Genomic DNA, 26027 nt, shown 5'->3' with positions numbered 1-26027 from the left:
TATTTTGCTCCATGGTTTATACAGTGATAACTCTGTTAGTATGGGCGGTATTATTGCTAAACGGTTAAGTCTGAATCGTACCAAGGGCCCCATCTTTGGAGGCATCTATGGTTCATGCCTAGCTGCACATTTTAACATACCTATTAGGCATTATGAAAAGGAAGAAAAGGTGTTGCCTCGTGTTTATTTAGATTATAAAAGTATGGTGGCACATGATTTTATTGTTAAGAATAGGGAAGGAGAGCTTAAATATAAATTGTTCATTGATAAACATCATCCTGAGACTATTACCCTGCCTGCTCCTTCTTTGTTTGATTTATCTGCAGGCCGGTACCTTGTTCCGTTGAAGGCTATTCACGCCTACCGGAACCTTGCACCAGCTATGGAGCCAGAGCCAGAACCACAAGTTGATCCTTCACGACGGTCTAATTACTAGTGGGATCCGGAGATGATTGTCAGCCAGTGGCAATCGGAGTCTTCTTCTTCTTCGCAGTACGACCGCAGCTACTATTATGGATACCCGCCAGGCCAGTCGTGGCCATAGACCAACTTAGGCCAAAAGCCTAAGCTTGGGGGAGTACGTATTTCCCACCGACATTACATTTATGTTCACACACTCATTGCTAGATGTCAGTGCTCATACTTTTTCATTGTATCACCCATACTAGTTTAATTCCCTTTTTATGCTTTCTTCTTGTGTGTTTAATAAACCTTAAGAAAAACCAAAAAAATTTAGTTGTAGCTTCTAGCTAGTTTTAATTTCCATGCTTGTAGTAGTAATTAAAAAGAAAACCCAAAAATATTTCATGTTCTTCTTTTGCTTGTTGGGAGCTTTCCCGTGTAAATAGTTTTATTTCTTTTCTTTTCTTTGGGGGTCGATAGGAGAAGACCATGATTAAATTGTTGAAGTGGCTCTTATATGCATAATTGTTGATCTGAAAAAAGAGCCCATATTGCCTTGTCTTCTCCTGTTTATTGAATGCTTGCAGATTCCATCTTAGTCCAAGGCACGCGCACTATTATTATTATTCACATCGTTCGGTCGTGCAAGTGAAAGGCAATTATGACGATATATGATGGACTGACTGAGATGAGAAAAGCTGGTATGAACTCGATCTCTTTTATTTTTGTAAATATGATTAGTTCATCATTCCTGATTTAGCCTATTATGAATAAACATGTTTGCAATGACAACTAGGGATCATAGTTTCTTGTGCCATGCTTGATTAGCTATGAGTTATAATGGTTTACCTTGCATGCCAACATGCTATTAAAATGGTTGTGATGTGGTATGATAGGGTGGTATCCTCCTCTGAATGATTTAAGTGACTTGACTTGGCACATGTTCACGCATGTAGTTGAAACAAAATCAACATAGCCTTCACGATATTTATGTTCATGGTGGATTATATCCTACTCATGCTTGCATTCGGTGTTGATTAATTTTAATGCATGTTCATGACTGTTGTCGCTCTCTAGCTGGTCGCTTCCCAGTCTTTTGCTAGCCTTCACCTGTACTAATCGGGAATACTGCTTGTGCATACAATCCCTTAAACCCCAAAGTTATTCCACATGAGTCCACTATACCTACCTATATACGGTATCTACCTGCCGTTCCAAGTAAATTTGTATGTGCCAAACTCTAAACCTTCAAATAAATATCATGTTTTGTATGCTCGAATAGCTCATGTATCAACTAGGGTTGTCTGTATCTTCCATGTTAGGCGGGTTATTCTCAAGAGGAGTGGACTCCGCTCCTCACTCATGAGATAAATGGCTGGTCAGTGGGATGCCCAGTCCCATGCTTTATGCAAACTAAATCAAAATAATTGCAAACAAAACTCCCCCTGGGACTCTTGTTAGTTGGAGGCACTCGTTGTTTCGAGCAAGCCATGTATTGATGCTTGTTAGTGGAAGGGGGAGTATAAACTTTACCATTCTATTTGGGAACCGCCTATAATGTGTGTAGCATGGAAGATATCGCCATCTCTTGGTTGTTATGTTGACAATGAAAGTATACCACTCAAAATATTATTGACCTCTATTTCAAAACCGAGCTCTGGCACCTCTATAAATCCCTGCTTCCCTTTGCGAAGGGCCTATCTATTTACTTTTATGCTGAGTCATCATCCTCTTATTAAAAAACACTAGTTGGAGAGCACTGGTGTCATTTGCATTCATTATTGTTAGTTTACATTGAGTATGACTTGACTGGATCTCTTTTACCATGAATTACAATGTCTAGTCAGTCCTTGGTCTTTAAAGGTCCTCTGCATTTATATTTTGCGGTCTTAGAAAGGGCTAGCGAGATACCATCTTGTTATATCATATTATGATTGTTTTGAGAAAGTGTTGTCATCCGAGATTTATTATTATTGCTTGCTAGTTGATTATGCTACCGATATGAGTAAACCTGAGACCTGAGCGTTATTGCGAATGTGGTTAGTTATAATCTTTGCTGAAAACTTGAATGCTGGCTTTACATATTTACAGCAATAAGAGCAAACAGAGTTTGTAAAAGTTTTTCTTTATCACTTTCAGTTTGTCAACTGAATTGCTTGAGGACAAGCAAAGATTTAAGCTTGGGGGAGTTGATACGTCTCCGTCGTATCTACTTTTCCAAACACTTTTGCCCTTGTTTTGGACTCTAACTTGCATGATTTGAATGGAACTAACCCGGACTGATGTTGTTTTCAGCAGAATTATCATGGTGTTATCTATGTGTAGAAACAAACGTTCTCGGAATGACCTGAAACTTCACGGAGCAACTTTTTGGAAAATATAAAAGTACCTGCAAAAGATGAAGGCAGGGGGGCACCACCTCTCCACGAGGGTGGGGGCGTGCCCCCCTACCTCGTGGGCCCCCTGGTGCCTCTCAGACTCCAACTCCAACTCTATATATTGTTTTTCGGGGAGAAAAAAATCAGAGAGAAGAATTCATCGCGTTTTACGATATGGAGCCGCCGCCAAGCCCTAAAACCTCTCGGGAGGGGCTGATCTGGAGTCCGTTCGGGGCTCCGGAGAGGGGAATTCGTCGCTATCGTCATCATCAACCATCCTTCATCACCAATTTCATGATGCTCACCGCCGTGTGTGAGTAATTCCATCGTAGGCTTGCTGGACGGTGATGGGTTGGATGGGATCTATCATGTAATCGAGTTAGTTTTGTTAGGGTTTGATCCCTAGTATCCACTATGTTCTGAGATTGATGTTGCTATGACTTTGCTATGCTTAATGCTTGTCACTAGGGCCCGAGTGCCATGATTTCAGATCTGAACCTATTATGTTTTCATCAATATATGAGTGTTCTTGATCCTATCTTGCAAGTCTATAGTCACCTATTATGTGTTATGATCCGTTAACCCCGAAGTGACAATAATCGGGATACTTACCGGTGATGACCATAGTTTGAGGAGTTCATGTATTCACTATGTGTTAATGCTTTGTTCCAGTACTCTATTAAAAGGAGGCCTTAATATCCCTTAGTTTTTGTAAGGATCCCGCTGCCACGGGAGGGTAGGACAAAAGATGTCATGCAAGTTCTTTTCCATAAGCACGTATGACTATATTCGAAATACATGCCTACATTATATCAATGAACTGGAGCTAGTTCCATGTCACCCTAGGTTATGACTGTTACATGATGAACCGCATCCGGCATAATTCTCTATCACCGATCCATTGCCTACGAGCTTTCCATATATTGTTCTTCGGTTATTTACTTTCTGTTGCTATTGCTATCATCACTACAAAACACCAAAAACTGTACTTTTACTACTGTTACCTTTTGCTACCGTTACCACTAATATCATATTACTTTGCTACTAAACACTTTGCTGCAGATATTAAGTTTCCAGGTGTGGTTGAATTGACAACTCAACTGCTAATACTTGAGAGTATTCTTTGGCTCCCCTTGTGTCGAATCGATAAATTTGGGTTGAATACTTTACCCTCGAAAACTGTTGCGATCCCCTATACTTGCGGGTTATCAGAAACATTTTTTGCGAAATACGGTGGCCCGTCCGGTGGGTCCCTGCTGTCAGGCGGAGGAATCATTATTTTCATTACAAGAAATATGTCAACTTATGACCTTCTCTCGGTGACCCCGGCTGAATTGGTTGTAAATCCACGGCCATTTCGCTTGGAAGGGCTCAAACCCTGAAATTGCCTTACACCGAATGGTCATAAAGTAGGCAAGAGTGGTCGACGACCTTATTTCTACCTGATTACGACCAATATAAATGGTCAGGAGGTTGTGAACATGGATGCATTGGTACTTAAGGTGTCGTTCAAGGTGGGCTTGGGCCTCGTTGGAATGAGGCCACCTCCTTTTAGAAAAAAAATCTATGTGCCATGTAGGCCTCAGCCCATCTAGGAAGAAATGTGGGATGCCCTTATATTACTAAAAATATATATATTCGGTCCAACGAAAATGCGAAAATAACAAAATTTTCATTATTACCATTTGGTAAGGATGGCCAGTTATTTGAAAAAAAAAGTTTTCATTATTGTCTAAAAAACATGTTTTTCATTGTATAACTCTAAAAAGGTTTTTCCTTAATGAAAAATTTGGAAACCAATTAAACAATATAAAATTAGAAGAATAGGAAAATAATGAACTCCTTCGTGAATCTTGCTATATGGTTTAGCAATTAGAAAACTAAATGTTAATTCAAAAAAATGTTAATGTTAATACGTATTTCAAAAAATGTAATCATGTGTTAAAAACTAAATGTGCGTATTTGAAAAGTTTCATGCATATAAAAAATGATAATCATAAATAATATTAGATATGTACAAAAAAAGTTGCATGTGTATGCAAAAATAGTCATCAATACGTATATATGAAAATTTTATAATATATGTATATATAGGAAAAAGTAGATAACAAAAGGTTTTCTAAACGTATGTATGAAAAGATGTTTTTTGTTGGGAATATATGCAAATATGTTAACCATGTATTTGAAAAAACTTAAAAATATATAAACAATATCTACAATGTGTCTTAAAAAATGTAGACATGTATTTAAAATATTAGACATCACAATATTTATTAAAAATGTTAATGATGTAACTAAAAACCGTTTAATATCTATAAAAATGTTTCTACTATACACAAATTGTTCATAAAATGTGGTCTAATATTCTTGAAAAATGTAGAAGTTTTTTTACAACAAATATTTGTTAGGTCTTCACAAAAAAACTCATTTTGGGAACTCGAAAAATGGAAAAATGAATATGCGGAAATTTGTGTTTTTTACGAGAGGTGGATCAAAAACTTTTTACAGCCAACAATTTGGTCAATTGTACATTAAATATGGCCTAGTATTTTAGAAATTTAATTTGGTCCAATTTTGCAACAAATATATGATAAGTTCTTTACAAAAAAAACCTCATTTTAGGCACTAAAAAATGGAAAATTGATTTTTTGTCCAAATAAAATAAAAACTCCCTTCGGAAACATTGTTCGTCATTGCAAGATGCACCCTTGTGCACTATATGAGATCACTTGAACAAACTATGCCATTAATTTTTCATGCCCGTTTCAAAATACGGTTAAAACGGCGGGCATGACCATTCCTAGTTAGTGGTTGAATCTTGGAAAACTTTTGGTGTTTATTTGATTAAATAGATACTTTTGTACCTAAAAATGATTTTTGAAAAAAATAAATAGCAAACTCTGAGGCTGTTGTAGTTTAAATTTGACCCGCTTCCTACTGAATCGACGGAAATTTGTCTTTTTCATGAGAGGTGGATAAAATCTTTTGACACCCACCATTTGATCAATTGTGCATTAAATATGGCCTATTTTAGAAATTTTATTTGGTCCAATTTTGCAACAATTATTTGATAGGTTCTTCACAAAAAACTCATTTTGGGCACTCGAAAAATAGAAAATGATTTTTTTCATCCAAAGAAAATGAAAACTTTCTTAGGCAACATTGTTTGCCATTCCAATATGCACCCTTGTGCACAATATAAGATCATTTGAACAAACTATGCCATGAATGTGGCCATAAGATTGATCATTTGGCTTTAAAGACATCAATCTTCACACATGATAACTCATTTCCGAAAACACTTTTTTAAAATAATTACCGTATTGTAAGTTTGTTATTTTTCCTGGTAACTTGGTCACATATAATGACACAATGCGAAGTTTTTCCAATTTTTTTATTTTTTTTGAAATTTTCATTCCGGTTTCAAAATGCGGTCAAAACGGCGTGCCTGACCGTTGCTAGCTAGTGGGTGAATCTTGGAAAAAAATTCATGTTTCTCTGATTAAATAGATACTTAAGTGCTTAGAAATGATTTTTAGAAAAAATAAAGAGCAAACTATGAGGCAGCTATAGTTCAAATTTGACCCGCTTTCCGCTGAATCGGCGGAAATTTATCTTTTCCACGAGAGGTGGATCGAAACTTTTGACACCCAACCATTTGGTCAATTGTGCATTAAATATGGCCTAGTATTTTAGAAAATTGATTTGGTCCAAATTTGCAATAAATATATGGTAGGTCCTTCACAAAAGAAACTCATTGTGGGCACTCGGAAAATGGAAAATTGATTTTTCGTCGAAAGAAAATGAAAACTCCCTTAGGCAACATTGTTTGCCACTACAAGATGCAACCTTATGAACAATATGCGATCATTTGAACAAACTATGCCATGAATGTGACCATAAGATTGATCATTTTGGCTTGAAAGCCATGAATCATTATAGATGATAGCTCATTTATGAGAACATTTTTTAAATGAATTGTTGTATTACAATTTTATTATTTTTTCTAGTAACTTGGTGACATATAACAACACAATGCGAAGTTTTTCCAATTTTTTTGATTTATTTTGAATTTTTTATGCCCGTTTCAAAATGCGCTCAAAACGGCAGGCATGCCTGTTCCTAGCTAGTGGTTGAATCTTGGATGTTTTGGGTGTTTCTCTGATTAAATAGATAGTTATGTACCTAGAAATGATTTTTGAAAAAAATAAAGAGCAAACCATGAGACTGCTGTAGTTCAAATTTGACTCGCTTCCCACTGAATCGACGGAAATTTGTCTTTTTCACCAGAGGTGGATTAAAACTTTTGACACCCAACCATTTGGCCAATTGTGCATTAAATATGACCTAGTATTTTATAAAATTCATTTGGTCCAAATTTGCAACAAATATATGGTAGGTCCTTCAAAAAAACATCATTTGGGGCACTCGGAAAATGGAAAATTGATTTTTCGTCCAAAGAAAATGAAAACACCCTTAGGCAACATTGTTTACCACTCCAAGATGCACCCTTATGAACAATATGAGATCATTTAAACTAACTATGTCATGAATGTGGCCATCAGATTGATCATTTGGTTTGAAAGACATGAATCTTCACACATGATAGCTCATTTATGAGAACACTTTTTGAAAAAGGATTGCCGTATTACAAGTTTATTATTCTTTCTGGTAACTTGGTCACATATAATGACACAATGCGAAGGTTTTCCAATTTTTTGATTTTTTTTGAATTTTTTGTGCCCGTTTCAAAATGTGGTCAAAACGGCGGGCATGACCGTTCCTACGTAGTGGTTGAATCTTGAATTTTTTTGGTGTTTCTCTGATTAAATAGATACTTATATACATAGGAATAATTTTTGAAAAAAATAAAGAGCAAACTATAAGGCAGCAGCAGTTCAAATTTGACCAGCTTCCAACTGGATCGACGGAAATTTGTCTTTTTCACCAGAGGTGGATCAAAACTTTTGACACCCAATCATTTTGTCAATTGTGCATCAAACATGGCCTAGGATTTTATAAGATTGATTTGGTCCAATTTTGCAACAAATATTTGGCAGATCCTTCACAAAAAAGCTCATTTTGAGCACTCAAAAAATGGAAAATGTATTTTTCGTTATTCGAGGGAACAATACTACTACTTATGAGGAACCTTAACAAACATTGTTAAAAAAAGAGAAGGAAACTTAGCGCCGGTGGTCGTGGTGCTGCGTTGGATCTCCCCGACGCTGCAATGGAGCTTCGTCGGACGCCGTGGTGCTGCGTTGGAACTCTTGGAGTACCGTCGAGAGATGCAATGGAGCTTTATGGGGATGTCATCGGTGCTGCGTTGAAGCTTTTTCACGCTCGGTGCTGTCGTGACATTTTGATATGATCGCACGACCACCAATGGGCAGATTGGGCGGCTAGCTAGGGGGATGATTTCTAGACACAATCATCTGGCTGACTGGTAGCATCTGCCTATTGTTAATCAATTACGACCAATTTAGATGATCATAACGTCATCAAAGTCTATACTTCATTCTGATTGGTCTATCGGCATGTCACACGGATCAAGCATTATAGACCGTCGGATACTCCGAGATCCAACGGCCCACACCCACTCACCCTCTTACTCCTCGTCCCATCCACCCACCCACCCGCCGCGGGCCTCACTCTCCCATCGCACCCCCCCTCCTGCAACCCTAACTCAGATCCCATCGAACACCTCCTCCTCCCGCAATCCTAACTCTGATCTCCTTGCCGCCACCATCTTCTCGTCCCCATCTACTCGCCGCCGCCACCTACGGCGCCGGACACGACGTCCCGCACCGAGCCCAACAAACCCTCGCGCGCCCCAGCCCTTGTTCGCCGACGCGGCCATGGCAGGATCCTCCCTCCTCAAGCCAGCCCGATCCTCCCCTCGATCTCGTCGGAGCTAGCGGAGATTGGGCCGCGGCAATTCCCCTCCCCACCCAGCCATAAAGCCATGCCCAAATCAAGCCTCCCCCTCCTCAGCCGCACCCACCCCCATCCCCACTCCAATCGCGCCGCCTGCCCTCGTCGACCACTCCTCCGCCCCGCCGAGTCACCGCACACTGTTGAGTGAGCTCGTTTCTCGTGTCACCCAAAGTCGCGGATGGCCCTAATTAATTCCCCCCAATTCGGTCCCCTCGTAGGCCGCGGTGCCGTCGCCGTGGACGGGATGTGCGGCGGCCGTCCCCCCAGCGTCAAACTCCTGCAGATGGAGACGGCCTGCGGCGCCCTCATGCACGAGCTTCAGGTGTGCCCGCGGTCTGCCAGCGACCAGGACGATGCCGACGGCCTCCACAGTTGCTCCTTCTTAACATTCGCGCGCCAGGAGAGGAGCCTCCGACCCCGACGCCATGGAAGGTCCCCTCCCATCTCCTCTCTCTGCTCGTTTCCAAAAAGGACATCATTTGTGCTAGCGAGTTGCCGCAGGAGAACAAATCACGTCCTGCACTTCCTCCTAGTCTCCCAAGGCTTCTTGATATGTACACTACCATTTTTAGAGGCTTAATAGGACTGGTTGCTGCTCAAGCCACTTATGGCCAAGGGGAGAACATTGAGTTCATGCTCCAAGAGCTTAAGAATGAAGTCTTATATTAAGTTACTGACCCTAACTGTAAGACTAAATGCATGTGGAGACGCATGATTAATGTTGGGACACCCATTACTTACATGGGACTAGATTATGCATTTCATATGGGCATGTTCGATTAATTAGGATGCAAGTATGTAACAGGAATCCTATCTGTGAGCTAGGTTTCTTTGCTTTGCTTTTCCTGTGAGTAGTACGTGTATCTTAATTAGTATAGTAGCTTGTGGGCTAATGGAGAAGTACGGTGGACGTGGCAACCATATAGGTGTCTATCCTTTTGGTGAGCACCTGACATAATAACAGAGTGCTGCCTAAGCTAATTACCTGGGCCATTGCAACTGATTGAGTGTCATTGCAGATGCATATTCTAGTTGAGATGGTGACTTAACTAGACCACATCTGCATGCTTGTTACCAGGGAAGGCATGATCCTGTCACTAACACTGTCCATTACCCCATCTATCTACAGCCAAGAAACTACATAGCAGTTTACTAAATTGAAAAATTCTTAGACCGTTCGATAATTCAGCAAACTCAGATCCAAAGAAGCAGTTCAGTAATTTAGTAAACTGAATAATTATTAGACCGTTCAGAAAAACTAAGATCGTTGAACGCTAGACCGTTCAATAATTCAGCAAATTCAGACCCAAAGAACCATTCATGCATTTACACAATCATGGTTTCCTCTGCTGTTTGTAATTGTTCTAGTTAATTATGCTAGTAGATATCGTGTGGGATCTGTAGCTGGTGTCTGTTGTGTCATGTCCTCTTTGACGAGTTCATTCATTGAAAAATATTTCTTGATGAGCTGCTTTCTGTCCAAATGCATACTATTATTAAGTCACGATCAGTTAGCAAATTTACGTGTACGCTCCATTGTTTGTTAAGGTTTAGTAGCTATTGTGCAAAATTGGTAGTGATTCTATCGGTGAACAAGTAGGGTAAATATGTCACTGTAAATCTGTAAAATAGCTTCTTTATATTTTTGTCTCGCATGTTCAGTGTTGTGTGTCTGGCATGTTCATAGAGCCACTTGTGGAGTGAGATGAGAATAACAATTATAATTCTGTAATGTTTGATCGTATATACATATGCAAAAGTTGCTTGTGCATTATCGCTAGTTTTGGTTGCTGCTTTACTAATAACTATGAACACAATAGTATGTTTGTGATCTTATTGACTTGCAACTTTACCATTTACAGAACCATCATCTTATTTTATTTTTTTCATGTACAACTCGCCAAAAGAAGGTTGTGAAGATATTCCCATGCCAGACATTTGGATCTCTTTGCCCCATTGTGCAATGTTGGTTGGATGGCAGGGCCAGCTCTAAATGTTGGTTGGATGCAAGAGAGGAACTGTACTTGATCCTCTGCTCGGCCAGCCCGTGGACGACCACTACTTCCTCGAGAAAGACCGGCATCGCTATCGACGTAATTCACCACTCCCTGCACCATGAACTATGCTTTTTTTTCGGGTTGCTCTCCCCAGTTGTGAATGTTGTGCGTCATGTTCTTGCTAAATGCAAGGGATTGTGTTGTCTAGTCATCTGCATTTACGGGATAGCTTGTGGGGCCATCAATTGGGTTCATTTTTTAATTAGATTGACTTATTATACATCCCCAGTTTTTATTGCTGGGTTATTTGGTGAAAAGAACTGTTTTCCTGTGCACACGTCATGGCACTCGCAGAGTGTTGCCAATAAGTAGATGATGTATCCGTCACTTTGACATCTTTCTATACTTTAGAACTACCACTTATCATGTTGCTTATTTCTGATGCTTTCTAAGTTGGTATTATATTTCAGGAGTACTTGATTCCCTTTTCAAATTGTTGTTGCCATGTGGTTGTCCTTCCCGTTAGTTTTTAAGATTATGGCTTAATATGTTGTCTCATGCTGTTGATTTCACTTGTGCACAATCTATTGGCTAATCTTGACAAGTTTTGCTCTGCTGACTGCCCATCCTGCTGCTCTTTGTGGTAAGAGTCCTTGAGTGCTGAAGTTCATGTCTCGACTTGACTGTGCTTACGATTATGGGTTTACTCAAGTTATACCAAGGGCAGTAAACCATACAGCATTCCTTTGTTTGTACTTGCTAGTATTAAATTTATGCTCCTCGGGAAGTGCTGGTACTAGATATACCAAGCACCAACCAGACAAGGCTACAGTATAGCTGATCAGGCTTGCACTGCCCTGAGTGATGCAAACCTATAGTGGTTCTTTTATAGTTCCTTAATCTAATGACTGATTTCTAGTCTCCCTATATATATAATATAATATAATAATAATAATAATAAAGCACGGATTGACTCCATGGGTTCATCGTCACAATACGCTTCTTCCCGTAAGTTTATGCTTTCACTTTGAATTTAAAACATATACGCGAGGTGGTACTAAAAAAGTGTTCATTGGTCGCGTACGTCAATTCGTATAAGTCGCTGTTTTTAGTCCCTTCGGCTCACTCGACTGGGTCGTGTTGATCGTTCCTGTCAACCGCGTGATGATTGAACTGGGTCTGGTCAAAAGAAAAAAACTATGCAAAAAATACTTCACGTGAGTTTCGAACTCCCAACCAAGGGCCTCCATCCGGAAAGACGACGCCAACTCAGCTGGTCTGTTTTGTTCTGCAAAATTGAGTCCCTGTAGGTATAATAGTCAAACATCGCTTCTTTGCACTCTATCTTATCGACTTTTATACATGCAGACTCAGCTGGTCGTAGCAGAAGTCAATAAACAGAAGATGGAAACCGGCAAAGATGCAGATAGATGGTGGACATATGAGAGAGGTGATGGGATAAAGAACGACTGTCGGCGACACTTGGCCAGAAGAAGAGAGCTAAGAACGAGGGGGTTCGGAGAGCGCCGCAGCTTGACTGCGGTCCTCATGGCTCCTAATAATCCATCAGCTGCTAGCGGCGCTACTATAGCTAATTGTGATTTGCAGTTTCTATCAGCCTTTTGTGTATGCAGTTTCCCCGTTATTTTCTAAAAACTTGTCTATGATAATTTCTAACATACAATAATTGTGAATTTGTGATAGATAATTGGTTTAAATTATACTTTACACACTTTTCTGTAACTTAAAGTCTGCATTTTTCAGATGTACAGTACTATTACATATCTAACGTACATAATGAACTCTTTATAGGTCTCTGTTGTCCCATATGCCCATTTGAAATTTTATGCTTGGTCCACTTATTTTAGCTCAAGGGTGATATGAGTGGTAAGAAACACTTGCAATTGTATGTCGTGTATATATAAATGTGTGCTCGGGAAGATAAATATGGTCACAAAAACTAAGTTTTCTCTAGAAAAAATATTGTCAAACATGAAGGATCTTACAGGCATATGTTAGATTAAATTGATACTTATAAAAAAAATTAGATGCAGTAATTAAAAAGTATGCATTTAAAGTCAATCGTCGCCTTTCTCCTGTAGCAACGCATGGGCCATTGTGCTAGCTACTTTGAGCTAGATATTTCTTTTAAGTGAGTTTAGCTACTAATTTTAGAGGGGTTCGCTAAATCTTAGTCAATTGAGATTTAAGGTAGTCTCAATCACTTTTCCAAGCCGTTGGATACATGCACACTAAGATTATGTGCTAGGAAACTTTTCTTTGTTATTGTGATATGGAACGGAAAGAGATGTGTGTGTGCCGTTCTGGACTATTCGAAGTGCGTGTTTTTTTAAGGAAAGAGCCTACAATCTACACGAGAAGCTTGTGTTTGGGCCATGTCCAAGAAGTGCAAAAAAGAAAAGGAAGATAATACAATTTGACAAACCAAACAACCAACATTTTCTAAAAACAAAATCAACATAGCAAAAACATGTTTGCTTTCGAATATTAATAAATAACTGTATATAAACAATCCCACTTCAATGCACCACTCCTCTCATATCCGGTGATAGTGTGATGTTGATTGAGGCAACATCGAAGTACATGAATGTAGTTTCATTAATCTTTTTCCGAATTGTGGACACCAAAAATTGTATCATCATTGACGACGGTGGCAAAAATGAAAAGTTGCAATATGAATGAGTCACTGAAAACATGCGAAGACTTTCTCCTTCTGGTGCAACGCACGACACATTAAATGATGCATAAAAAGGTTAAAGGGAACCTTCTTTTGAAAAACAAAGACAAACACAGACTCGCAAACACGTACATACACTAACACCTAGAGAGACTGAGCCGATGGGTCTTGAGATTGATGAACACACCACAAGTGTCTTGCTTCGACGGGACGTCACCATGCACTGAAATAATATTTCGCTTTTGTGAGACATGAAAGCGTTAAAGCTAGGTTTTAATTCTTGCTGGTATTGGGTACCACTACCCTCCAAACCATCCAATCAAAAGTCGGTTCTCAGGGTTAAAGCGAAACTGACCAATCCATTTGCATGCGCCTCCCTGCCCCTGCCATGCTATACTGATGGGTGTTTTGGTGGACATATCAATTTTCTCTTCGGTTGCAACACGCGTGCATATTTGATATGAAAAAGATAAACCCTTCCAAACCAAACAAACAACTATCTCTAAGAAATCCAACATAGTAACAATGCTTTACATTCAAATGTATTGAAAATTCTAAAAAAACTTTTGGATTAGTTTTTAAACTCTCGATTAGTATAGAACATTCCAATGTTTGTATGTCGCACTAAAAATAAATACACCACTCTTTCACCCGGTGATAGTGTTAAGCTAACGGAGTGCCATCAAAGGACACCACTATGACTATCTTAACTCTACTCCATGGTGCGGACACCAATAATCATTTTGTATTTATCAACACGGAGGTGTGTTTTTTTTAAGATAGTGAGTGTTTCTAAATGTTCTTGGTTTCAAAAAAATATTCATGTTTTAAATATGTTTAAAGTTTTTAAGAAATGCTAAAAATTCCCAAAAAATGGTTCCAATTAAAAACCAGTTATAACTGTTCACAAAATCATTAAAAAATCAAGAGATCGCGTGTTTATATAATGTTCGACTTCAAAACATGTTCCAATTCTAATAAAAAAATAAAAAGATATTCAATTTCTTAAAAGATAAAGAAATATTTGTGTTTTTTTTCAAAAAGCAAAACATATAACCGATTCACATACTATTCCATCCACAACTACTCTTCCAACAGATGTAGGAAGCTAGGTTGGTTCTTCATGTCCACACTTCAAGCTCTGAACAAAAATGAGAGTTTAACGTTATTACTCTGGTTTATCAGCCTTGGATATAAGAAATGGCACATGAAGCACACTTTTATTTCCCGTTGCAACACACGGGCATTTGTACTAATAAAGCTAATATACACATTTGCTGGCTCTATTAAGGGCTATTTTGGGCCAGTTCTTTTCGGCGATTCTCCCAGAATCGCCCCCTCCCCAGCTTCTCTCAGAATCGCCACTCCATTTTTTTTACAATCCTATCTAGTTAAGGTCTAATTAGCTAGGATTGTAAAAAACATATGAAGTAGTGATTCTGGGAGAAGCTAGGGAGGGGGGCGATTCTGGTAGAATCGCCCAAAAGAACTGGCCTTTTATTAGAATGGTGGGTGTGTACTTTCGTAATCGGGTGGTTGTTCCAACATTTGTTATCAACTCATGTCATATACTAATGTCATCACTTTAATCCATGGGTTTCACATTAGAAGATAATCATGGTTTTGCTGTATCACAATATTTATCTTCTTTACACTTTGGCATACAATATTTTTGGCATACATTTTGGCATACAGTTTATTAGGCTATATCATCATAATCATGGCCCACAAGAAAAAAACAGAATTAGAACCCTAGGCCAGTCATGATGTTTTAGTTTATGGAGGTGTTGCGTATTTGGTCAGATTTCCTTACTTTCTTCAGGCATAAGAATAAGCTTATAAGAACAGAATATTGATACTCTACGAGCTATGAGTAGAATGCTCTATTTTTGCGAGTCACCTTTCTTGTATGAATGAGTATCTTGTTTTGGCTAGCTGGATAATAAAAGCATTGTACTAGTTGAATTTATGTATCATTCTAAATAATTTGTCTTTTTTTGAGTGGTCTCTTCATAATATATTGGCTCCAGTTTTCTTATTCTTCTTCACCGATTCATGTAACAGGGCGACTGAGGTTGGATGTTGTTCATGACAGGATCAGGTGCCTAGATTGTAAGGCTATCAAAGGAGCTCCATCTTGAAGAATATAGCACAGTTGGTAGAGCAGGGGCTCCATCGTGTACAGGTTGAAAAGTAAATATTAGTTACTACAGTTGGTAGTGCAGGAGTGCCATTGTATTATGTGTTATTTGTAGAGCAGGAGCTCCAGATTCAGCCATTGTATTATGTGTTATTTGTAGAGTAGGAGATCCATACTGAATCTGGTTGTTATTTGAAGTATTATTATATGTGTTTTCTGTTTGTGCCAATTTAAATACTGCTTATTTATTTACTGCCAAATTGAAACATGAAGAATATGACCTGACAGCTAGGACCCACTTACTAGAAGCTGACAACTTGGACCCACTTACCACAATTTTATAACTTGGACCCATCTGGTCAGTGGACCCATTATATATATATATATATATATATATATATATATATATATATATATATATATATATATATATATAGATAGAAAGGCCACAACCCAAAAATAAAATGGCTGAAATGTTGGGCTTGGCCCATGAAGCTGATCAAAAATTCACAGAAAAAACAATAAAAGGCTGAATTGTTGGGCTCGGCCCATGTAAAACACCGAATTGGACCGGACTGATTCTTATCCACATCAGCTTGCCATGTTGGATCCTACGTGGTCTGGGGAGGCTCCCAGTGACCAAAAAATTGGTCGTAGAACCAACGACCTTTTACATATCATAAAGAAGGTCGTTAATTTTCATTAACGACTGTTAGCTTTTGACCATCTGTTTTTGGTCACAAAAACGTCGGAAATGAAAAACAATGACCTTTCAGCGACCAATAGTGATGGTCACAAGTTGACATATTTCTTGTAGTGTTTCCGTGTAATAAGGAGGCACTTCCTTGCTGCGGCCATGGACCCAGCTGTCAGCCTCTCCACGTACAATACTCTTCCGACGGAAGTCATTCCCTCTTCCTTGACCACATTGACCATGCCACGCCGAGAGCACCAAGGCGGTGGACGACGGCGAGGCCTAGGAAGGGGACAACGCAGAGCCGGGGAAGACGCGGCAGTGGATGCTCACGCGGAAATGAGTACGAGGGTTCACTGGTTCGACTGTGGTGTGAGGCTGCCATTGCCGCAGAATAACAGGGGGTGTGGGTGAGTAGAGGGATGGCCTGACCAGCGGTGGGAGTAGTATGGGGCGGTGAGGCCTCAGTGGCAGCACAACCGACCACGGGAGGCACGAGTAGGCGGCACGACCAACGCTGGTTTGAGCGGCTGGAGCAAGAAGACCAGAGGTTGAAGAAGCACTACGACCATTGGATGGACACCGTATAGTCACTGGAGCTAGAATCGTTCATATTGACTAAGTTGACAAAGCCTTCCATCCCCGTCAACTTACAGGCCCACAAGTCAGCCTCCAACTATGGTGGGTTCTAGCAATCAGGGCGAGGATTCATTATTTTTCGCGCCTAATATGGAGGCACTTCCTTGCGTGCGAAGATATCACTGGTGGGTTCGAGCTGTCAGTGGGGGGTGTTTTTTTTTCAAAAATCACAGAGGCCCTTTCGGTGGGTCCCAGCTATCAAGTGGAGAATCATTATTTTGTGTGTAATAAGGAGGCATTTCCTTGTGTGCGGTTGTGGACCCAGCTGTCAGCCTCTCCACGTACAATCCTCTTTGGATGGAAGTCGTTCCTTGACCACATTGACCACGCCGCGCCGAGAGAAGCAAGGCGGTGGACGATGGCGAGGACTGGAATGGGAGGATGTGGAGCCGGGGAAACGCGGCAGTGGATGTGTTGGGGAACGTTGCAGAAAACAAAAATTTTCCTACGGTTTCACCAAGATCCATCTATGAGTTCATCTAGCAACGAGTGATCGGATTGCATCTACATACCTTTGTAGATCACGCGCGGAAGCGTTCAAAGAACGGGGATGAGGAAGTCGTATTCGACGTGATCCAAATCACCGGAGATCCTAGCGCCGAACGTACGGCACCTCCGCGTTCAGCACACGTACGGTCAGCGTGACGTATCCTCCTTCTTGATCTAGCAAGGGGGAAGGAGAGGTTGATGAAGATCCAGCAGCACGACGACGTGGTGGTGGATGCAGGGGTCACCGCAGCAGGGCTTCGCCGTTCTACTACGAGAGGGAGAGGTGCACCAAGACTCAAGGGTGCGGCTGCCCCTCCCTCCCCCCCTTTATATAGGCCCCCTAGGGGGTGCGCCGGCCCTAGGAGATGGGATCTCCTAGGGGGGGCGGCGTCCAAGGGGTGGAGTGCCCCCCAAGCCAGGTGGGGCGCCCCCCCACCCTAGGGTTCCCAACCCTAGGCGCATGGGGTGGGCCAAGAGGGGTGCACCAGCCCACTATGGGCTGGTTCCCCTCCCCACTTAGCCCATGGGGCCCTCCGGGATGGGTGTCCCCACCCGGTGGACCCCCGAGACCCTTCCGGTGGTCCCGGTACAATACCGGTGACCCCTGAAACTCTGTCGATGGCTGAAACTGCACTTCCTATATATAATTCTTCACCTCCGGACCATTCCGGAACTCCTCGTGACGTCCAGGATCTCATCCGGGACTCCGAACAACTTTCAGGTTACTGCATATTCATATCTCTACAACCCTAGCGTCACCGAACCTTAAGTGTGTAGACCCTACGGGTTCGGGAGACATGTAGACATGACCGAGATGGCTCTCCGGTCAATAACCAACAGCGGCATCTGGATACCCATGTTGGCTTCCACATGCTCCTCGATGATCTCATCGGATGAACCACGATGTCGAGGATTCAAGCAACCCCGTATACAATTCCCTTTGTCAATCGGTACGTTACTTGCCCGAGATTCGATCGTCGGTATCCCAATACCTCGTTCAATCTCGTTACCGGCAAGTCACTTTACTCGTACCATAATGCATGATCCCGTGACCAGACACTTGGTCACTTTGAGCTCATTATGATGATGCATTACCGAGTGGGCCCAGAGATACCTCTCCGTCATATGGAGTGACAAATCCCAGTCTTGATCCGTGTCAACCCAACAGACACTTTCGGGGATACCCGTAGTATACCTTTATAGTCACCCAGTTACGTTGTGACGTTTGGTACACCAAAAGCACTCCTACGGTATCCGGGAGTTACATGATCTCATGGTCTAAGGAAAAGATACTTGACATCGGAAAAACTCTAGCAAACAAACTATACGATCTTGTGCTATGTTTAGGATTGGGTCTTGTCCATCACATCATTCTCCTAATGATGTGATCTCGTTATCAATGACATCCAATGTCCATAGTCAGGAAACCATGACTATCTGTTGATCAACGAGCTAGTCAACTAGAGGCTTACTAGGGACATGTTGGTGTCTATGTATTCACACATGTATTACGATTTCCGGATAACACAATTATAGCATGAATAAAAGACAATTATCATGAACAAGGAAATATAATAATAATCTTTTTATTATTGCCTCTAGAGCATATTTCCAACAGTCTCCCACTTGCACTAGAGTCAATAATCTAGTTACATTGTGATGAATCGAACACCCATGGAATTCTGGTGTTGATCATGTTTTGCTCTAGGGAGAGGTTTAGTCAACGGATCTGCTACATTCAGGTCCGTATGTACTTTACAAATATCTATGTCTCCATCTTGAACATTTTCATGAATGGAGTTGAAGCGACGCTTGATGTGCCTGGTCTTCTTGTGAAACCTGGGCTCCTTGGCAAGTGCAACAGCTCCAGTGTTGTCACAGAAGAGTTTGATCGGCCCCGACGCATTGGGTATGACTCCTAGGTCGGTGATGAACTCCTTCACCCAAATCGCTTCATGCGCCGCCTCCGAGGCTGCCATGTACTCCGTTTCACATGTAGATCCCGCCACGATGCTCTGCTTGCAACTGCACCAGCTTACTGCCCCACCATTCAAAATATACACGTATCCGGTTTGTGACTTAGAGTCATCCAGATCTATGTCGAAGCTAGCATCGACGTAACCCTTTACGACGAGCTCTTCGTCACCTCCATAAACGAGAAACATTTCCTTAGTCCTTTTCAGGTACTTCAGGATATTCTTCACCGCTGTCCAGTGTTCCTTGCCGGGATTACTTTGGTACCTACCTACCAAACTTACGGCAAGGTTTACATCAGGTCTAGTACACAGCATGGCATACATAATAGAACCTATGGCTGAGGCATAGGGGATGACACTCATCTCTATATCTTCTGCCGTGGTCGGACATTGAGCTGAGCTCAATTTCACACCTTGCAACACAGGCAAGAACCCCTTCTTAGACTGATCCATATTGAACTTCTTAAATATCTTATCAAGGTATGTGCTTTGTAAAAGACCTATGAGGCGTCTTGATCTATCTCTATAGATCTTGATGCCTAATATATAAGCAGCTTCTCCAAGGTCCTTCATTGAAAAACTCTTATTCAAGTAGGCCTTAATGCTGTCCAAAAGCTCTATATCATTTCCCATCAAAAGTATGTCATCTACATATAATATGAGAAATGCTACAGAGCTCCCACTCACTTTCTTGTAAACGCAGGCTTCTCCATAAGTCTGCATAAACCCAAACGCTTTGATCATCTCATCAAAGCGAATGTTCCAACTCCGAGATGCTTGCACCAGCCCATAAATTGAGCGTTGGAGCTTGCACACCTTGTCAGCATTCTTAGGATCGACAAAACCTTCCGGCTGCATCATATACAATTCTTCCTTAAGGAAACCATTAAGGAATGCCGTTTTGATGTCCATTTGCCATATCTCATAATCATAGAATGCGGCAATTGCTAACATGATTCGGACGGACTTCAGCTTCGCTACCGGTGAGAAAGTCTCATCGTAGTCAACCCCTTGAACTTGTCGATAACCCTTAGCGACAAGCCGAGCTTTATAGATGGTCACATTACCATCCGCGTCTGTCTTCTTCTTAAAGATCCATTTATTTTCTATGGCTCACCGCTCAACGGGCAAGTTAGTCAAAGTCCATACTTCGTTTTCATACATGGATCCTATCTCGGATTTCATGGCTTTCAGCCATTTGTCGGAAACCGGGCCCGCCATTGCTTCTTCATAGTTTGAAGGTTCACCGTTGTCTAACAACATGATTTCCAAGACAGGGTTGCCGTACCATTCTGGTGCGGAACATGTCCTTGTGGACCTTCGAATTTCAGTAGGAGCTTGATCAGAAGTATCTTGATCATCATCATTAACTTCCTCTCTAATTGGTGCAGGCACCACAGGAACATTTTCCTGAGTTGCGCCACTTTCCGGTTCAAGAGGTAATACTTCATCAAGTTCTACTTTCCTCCCACTTACTTCTTTCGAGAGAAACTCCTTCTCTAGAAAGGATCCATTCTTGGCAACAAAGATCTTGCCTTCGGATCTGAGGTAGAAGGTATACCCAATAGTTTCTTTAGGGTATCCTATGAAGACGCATTTTTCCGACTTGGGTTCGAGCTTTTCAGGTTGAAGTTTCTTGACATAAGCATCGCATCCCCAAACTTTTAGAAACGACAGCTTAGGTTTCTTCCCAAACCATAATTCATACGGTGTCGTCTCAACGGATTTCGACGGAGCCCTATTTAAAGTGAATGCGGCAGTCTCTAAAGCATAGCCCCAAAATGATAGCGGTAAATCGGTAAGAGACATCATAGATCGCACCATATCTAATAGAGTGCGATTACGACGTTCGGACACACCATTATGCTGAGGTGTTCCAGGCGGCGTGAGTTGTGAAACTATTCCACATTTTCTTAAGTGTGTGCCAAATTCGTGACTCAAGTGTTCTCCTCCACGATCTGATCGCAGGAACTTGATTTTCCTGTCACGCTGATTCTCAACCTCACTCTAAAATTCCTTGAACCTTTCAAAGGTCTCAGACTTGTGTTTCATTAAGTAGACATACCCATATCTACTCAAGTCATCAGTGAGGGTGAGAACATAACGATAGCCACCGCGAGCCTCAACACTCACTGGACCGCACACATCAGTATGTATGATTTCCAATAAGTTGGTTGCTCGCTCCATTGTTCCTGAGAACGAAGTCTTGGTCATTTTACCCATGAGGCATGGTTCGCACGTGTCAAATGATTCATAATCAAGAGACTCTAAAAGTCCATCTGCATGGAGCTTCTTCATGCATTTGACACCTATGTGACCAAGGTGGCAGTGCCACAAGTATGTGGGACTATCATTATCAACCTTACATCTTTTGGTATTCACACTATGAATATGTTTAGCATTACGCTCGAGATTCATTAAGAATAAACCATTCACCATCGGAGCATGACCATAAAACATATCTCTCATATAAATAGAACAACCATTATTCTCGGATTTAAATGAGTAGCCATATCGTATTAAACGAGATCCTGATACAATGTTCATGCTCAAACTTGGCACTAAATAACAATTATTGAGGTTCAAAACTAATCCCGTAGGTAAATGTAGAGGTAGCGTGCCGACGGCGATCACATCGACCTTGGAACCATTCCCGACGCGCATCGTCACCTCGTCCTTCGCTAGTCTCCGCTTATTCCGCAGCTCCTGCTTTGAGTTACAAATGTGAGCAACTGCACCGGTATCAAATACCCAGGAGCTACTATGAGTACTGGTAAGGTACACATCAATTACATGTATATCACATATACCTTTCGTTTTGCTGGCCTTCTTGTCCGCTAAGTATTTGGGGCAGTTCCGCTTCCAGTGACCACTTTCCTTGCAATAAAAGCACTCAATCTCGGGCTTGGGTCCATTCTTTGGCTTCTTCTCAGCAGCTTGCTTGCCGGGCGCGGCAACTCCCTTGCTGTCCTTCTTGAAGTTCTTCTTACCCTTGCCTTTCTTGAACTTAGTGGTTTTATTCACCATCAACACTTGATGTTCCTTTTTGACTTCTACCTCTGCTGATTTCAGCATTGCAAATACTTCAGGAATGGTCTTTTCCATCCCCTGCATATTGAAGTTCATCACAAAGCTCTTGTAGCTCGGTGGAAGCGACTGAAGGATTCTGTCAATGACCGCGTCATCCGGGAGATTAACTCCCAGCTGAGTCAAGTGGTTATGTAACCCAGACATAGTGAGTATGTGCTCACTGACAGAACTGTTTTCCTCCATCTTACAGCTGAAGAACTTGTCGGAGACTTCATATCTCTCGACCCGGGCATGAGCTTGAAAAACCATTTTCAGCTCTTCGAACATCTCATATGCTCCGTGTCTCTCAAAACGCTTTTGGAGCCCCGGTTCTAAGCTGTAAAGCATGCCGCACTAAACGAGGGAGTAATCATCGGTACGTGTCTGCCAAGCGTTCATAACGTCTTGTTCTACAGGGAGAGCAGGTGCTTCACCTAGCGGTGCTTGTAGGACATAATCTTTCTTGGCAGCTATGAGGATGATCCTCAGGTTCCGGACCCAGTCCGTATAGTTGCTGCCATCGTCTTTCAGCTTGGTTTTCTCTAGGAACACGTTGAAGTTGAGGACAACGTTGGCCATTTGATCTACAATACATGTTGTAAAGATTTTAGACTAAGTTCATGATAATTAAGTTCATCTAAATCAAATTATTCAATGAACTCCCACTCAGATAGACATCCTTCCAGTCATCTAAGTATAACATGATCCGAGTTAACTAGGCCGTGTCCGATCATCACGTGAGACGGACTAGTCAACATCGGTGAACATCTTCATGTTGATCGTATCTTCTATACGACTCATGCTCGACCTTTCGGTCTTCTGTGTTCCGAGGCCATGTTTGTACATGCTAGGCTCGTCAAGTCAACCTAAGTGTTTGCATGTGTAAATCTGTCTTACACCTGTTGTATGTGAACGTTGGAATCTATCACACCCGATCATCACGTGGTGCTTCGAAACAACGAACTATCGCAACGGTGCACAGTTAGGGGGAACACTTTCTTGAAGTTATTATGAGGGATCATTTTATTTACCACCATCGTTCTAAGTAAATAAGATGCAAAAACATGATAAACATCACATGCAATCAAATAATAATAGTGACATGATATGGCCAATATCACATAGCTCCTTTGATCTCCATCTTGGGGCTCCATGATCATCTTGTCACCGGCATGACACCATGATCTCCATCATCATGATCTCCATCATCGTGTCTCCATGAAGTTGCTCGCCAACTATTACTTCTACTACTATGGCTAACACGTTTAGCAATAAAGTAAAGTAATTTACATGGCGTTTCTCAATGACACGCATGTCATACAAAAAATAAAGACAACTCCTATGGCTCCTGCCGGTTGTCATACTCATCGACATGCAAGTCGTGATTCCTATTACAATAGCATGAACATCTCATACATCACATATATATCATTCATCATTCATCACAACTTTGGCCATATCACATCACAAAACACTTACTGCAAAAACAAGTTAGACGTCCTCTAATTGTTGTTGCAAGTTTTACGTGGCTGCAATAGGGTTCTAGCAAGAACGTTTTCTTACCTACATGAAAGCCACAACATGATTTGTCAACTTCTATTTACCCTTCATAAGGACCCTTTTCATCAAATCCGCTCCAACTAAAGTGGGAGAGACAGACACCCGCCAGCCACCTTATGCAACTAGTGCATGTTAGTCGGTGGAACCGGTCTCACGTAAGCGTACGTGTAAGGTTGGTCCGGGCCGCTTCATCCCACGATACTGCTGAAGCAAAATAAGACTAGTAGCGGCAAGAAAGTTGACAACATCTACGCCCACAACAAATTGTGTTCTACTCGTGCAAAGAGAACTACGCATAGACCTAGCTCATGATGCCACTGTTGGGGAACATTGCAGAAAACAAAATTTTTCCTATGGTTTCACCAAGATCCATCTATGAGTTCATCTAGCAACGAGTGATCGGATTGCATCTACATACCTTTGTAGATCACGCGCGGAAGCGTTCAAAGAACGGGGATGAGGAAGTCGTACTCGACGTGATCCAAATCACCGGAGATCCTAGCGCCGAACGGACGGCACCTCCGCATTCAACACACGTACGGTCAGCGTGACGTCTCCTCCTTCTTGATCCAGCAAGGGGGAAGGAGAGGTTGATGAAGATCCAGCAGCACGACGGCGTGGTGGTGGATGCAGGGGTCACCGCAGCAGGGCTTCACCGTTCTACTATGAGAGGGAGAGGTGTATCAGGGGAGAGGGAGGCGCCAAGACTCAAGGGTGCGGCTGCCCTCCCTCCCCCCTTTATATAGACCCCTAGGGGGTGCGCCGGCCCTAGGAGATGGGATCTCCTAGGGGGGCGGCGGCCAAGGGGTGGAGTGCCCCCCAAGCCAGGTGGGCCCCCCCACCCTAGGGTTCCCAACCCTAGGCGCATGGGGTGGCCCAAGGGGGGCGCACCAGCCCACTATGGGCTGGTTCCCCTCCCCACTTAGCCCATGGGGCCCTCCGGGATGGGTGGCCCCACCCGGTGGACCCCCGGGACCCTTCGGGTGGTCCCGGTACAATACCGGTGACCCCCGAAACTCTCCCGATGGCCGAAACTGCACTTCCTATATATAATTCTTCACCTCCGGACCATTTCGGAACTCCTCGTGACGTCCAGGATCTCATCCGGGACTCCGAACAACTTTCGGGTTACTGCATATTCATATCTCTACAACCCTAGCGTCACCGAACCTTAAGTGTGTAGACCCTACGGGTTCGAGAGACATGTAGACATGACCGAGATGGCTCTCCGGTCAATAACCAACAGCGGGATCTGGATACCCATGTTGGCTCCCACATGCTCCTCGATGATCTCATCGGATGAACCACGATGTCGAGGATTCAAGCAACCCCGTATACAATTCCCTTTGTCAATCGGTACGTTACTTGCCCGAGATTTGATCGTCGGTATCCCAATACCTTGTTCAATCTCGTTACCGGCAAGTCACTTTACTCGTACCGTAATGCATGATCCCGTGACCAGTCACTTGGTCACTTTGAGCTCATTATGATGGTGCATTACCGAGTGGGCCCAGAGATACCTCTCCGTCATACGGAGTGACAAATCCCAGTCTTGATCCGTGTCAACCCAACAGACACTTTCGGAGATACCCGTAGTATACCTTTATAGTCACCCAGTTACGTTGTGACATTTGGTACACCCAAAGCACTCCTACGGTATCCGAGAGTTACACGATCTCATGGTCTAAGGAAAAGATACTTGACATTGGAAAAACTCTAGCAAACGAACTATACGATCTTGTGCTATGTTTAGGATTGGGTCTTGTCCATCACATCATTCTCCTAATGACGTGATCTCATTATCAATGACATCCAATGTCCATAGTCAGGAAACCATGACTATCTGTTGATCAACGAGCTAGTCAACTAGAGGCTTACTAGGGACATGTTGGTGTCTATGTATTCACACATGTATTATGATTTCCGGATAACACAATTATAGCATGAATAAAAGACAATTATCATGAACAAGGAAATATAATAATATCCTTTTATTATTGCCTCTAGGGCATATTTCCAACAGGATGCCCACGCGGAGAGGAGTA

This window comes from Triticum dicoccoides, chromosome 2A (genome assembly GCF_002162155.2).
Source record: "Triticum dicoccoides isolate Atlit2015 ecotype Zavitan chromosome 2A, WEW_v2.0, whole genome shotgun sequence".
Classification (NCBI taxonomy): Eukaryota; Viridiplantae; Streptophyta; class Magnoliopsida; order Poales; family Poaceae; genus Triticum; species Triticum dicoccoides.
Note: the sequence above shows the minus strand (reverse complement) of the source record.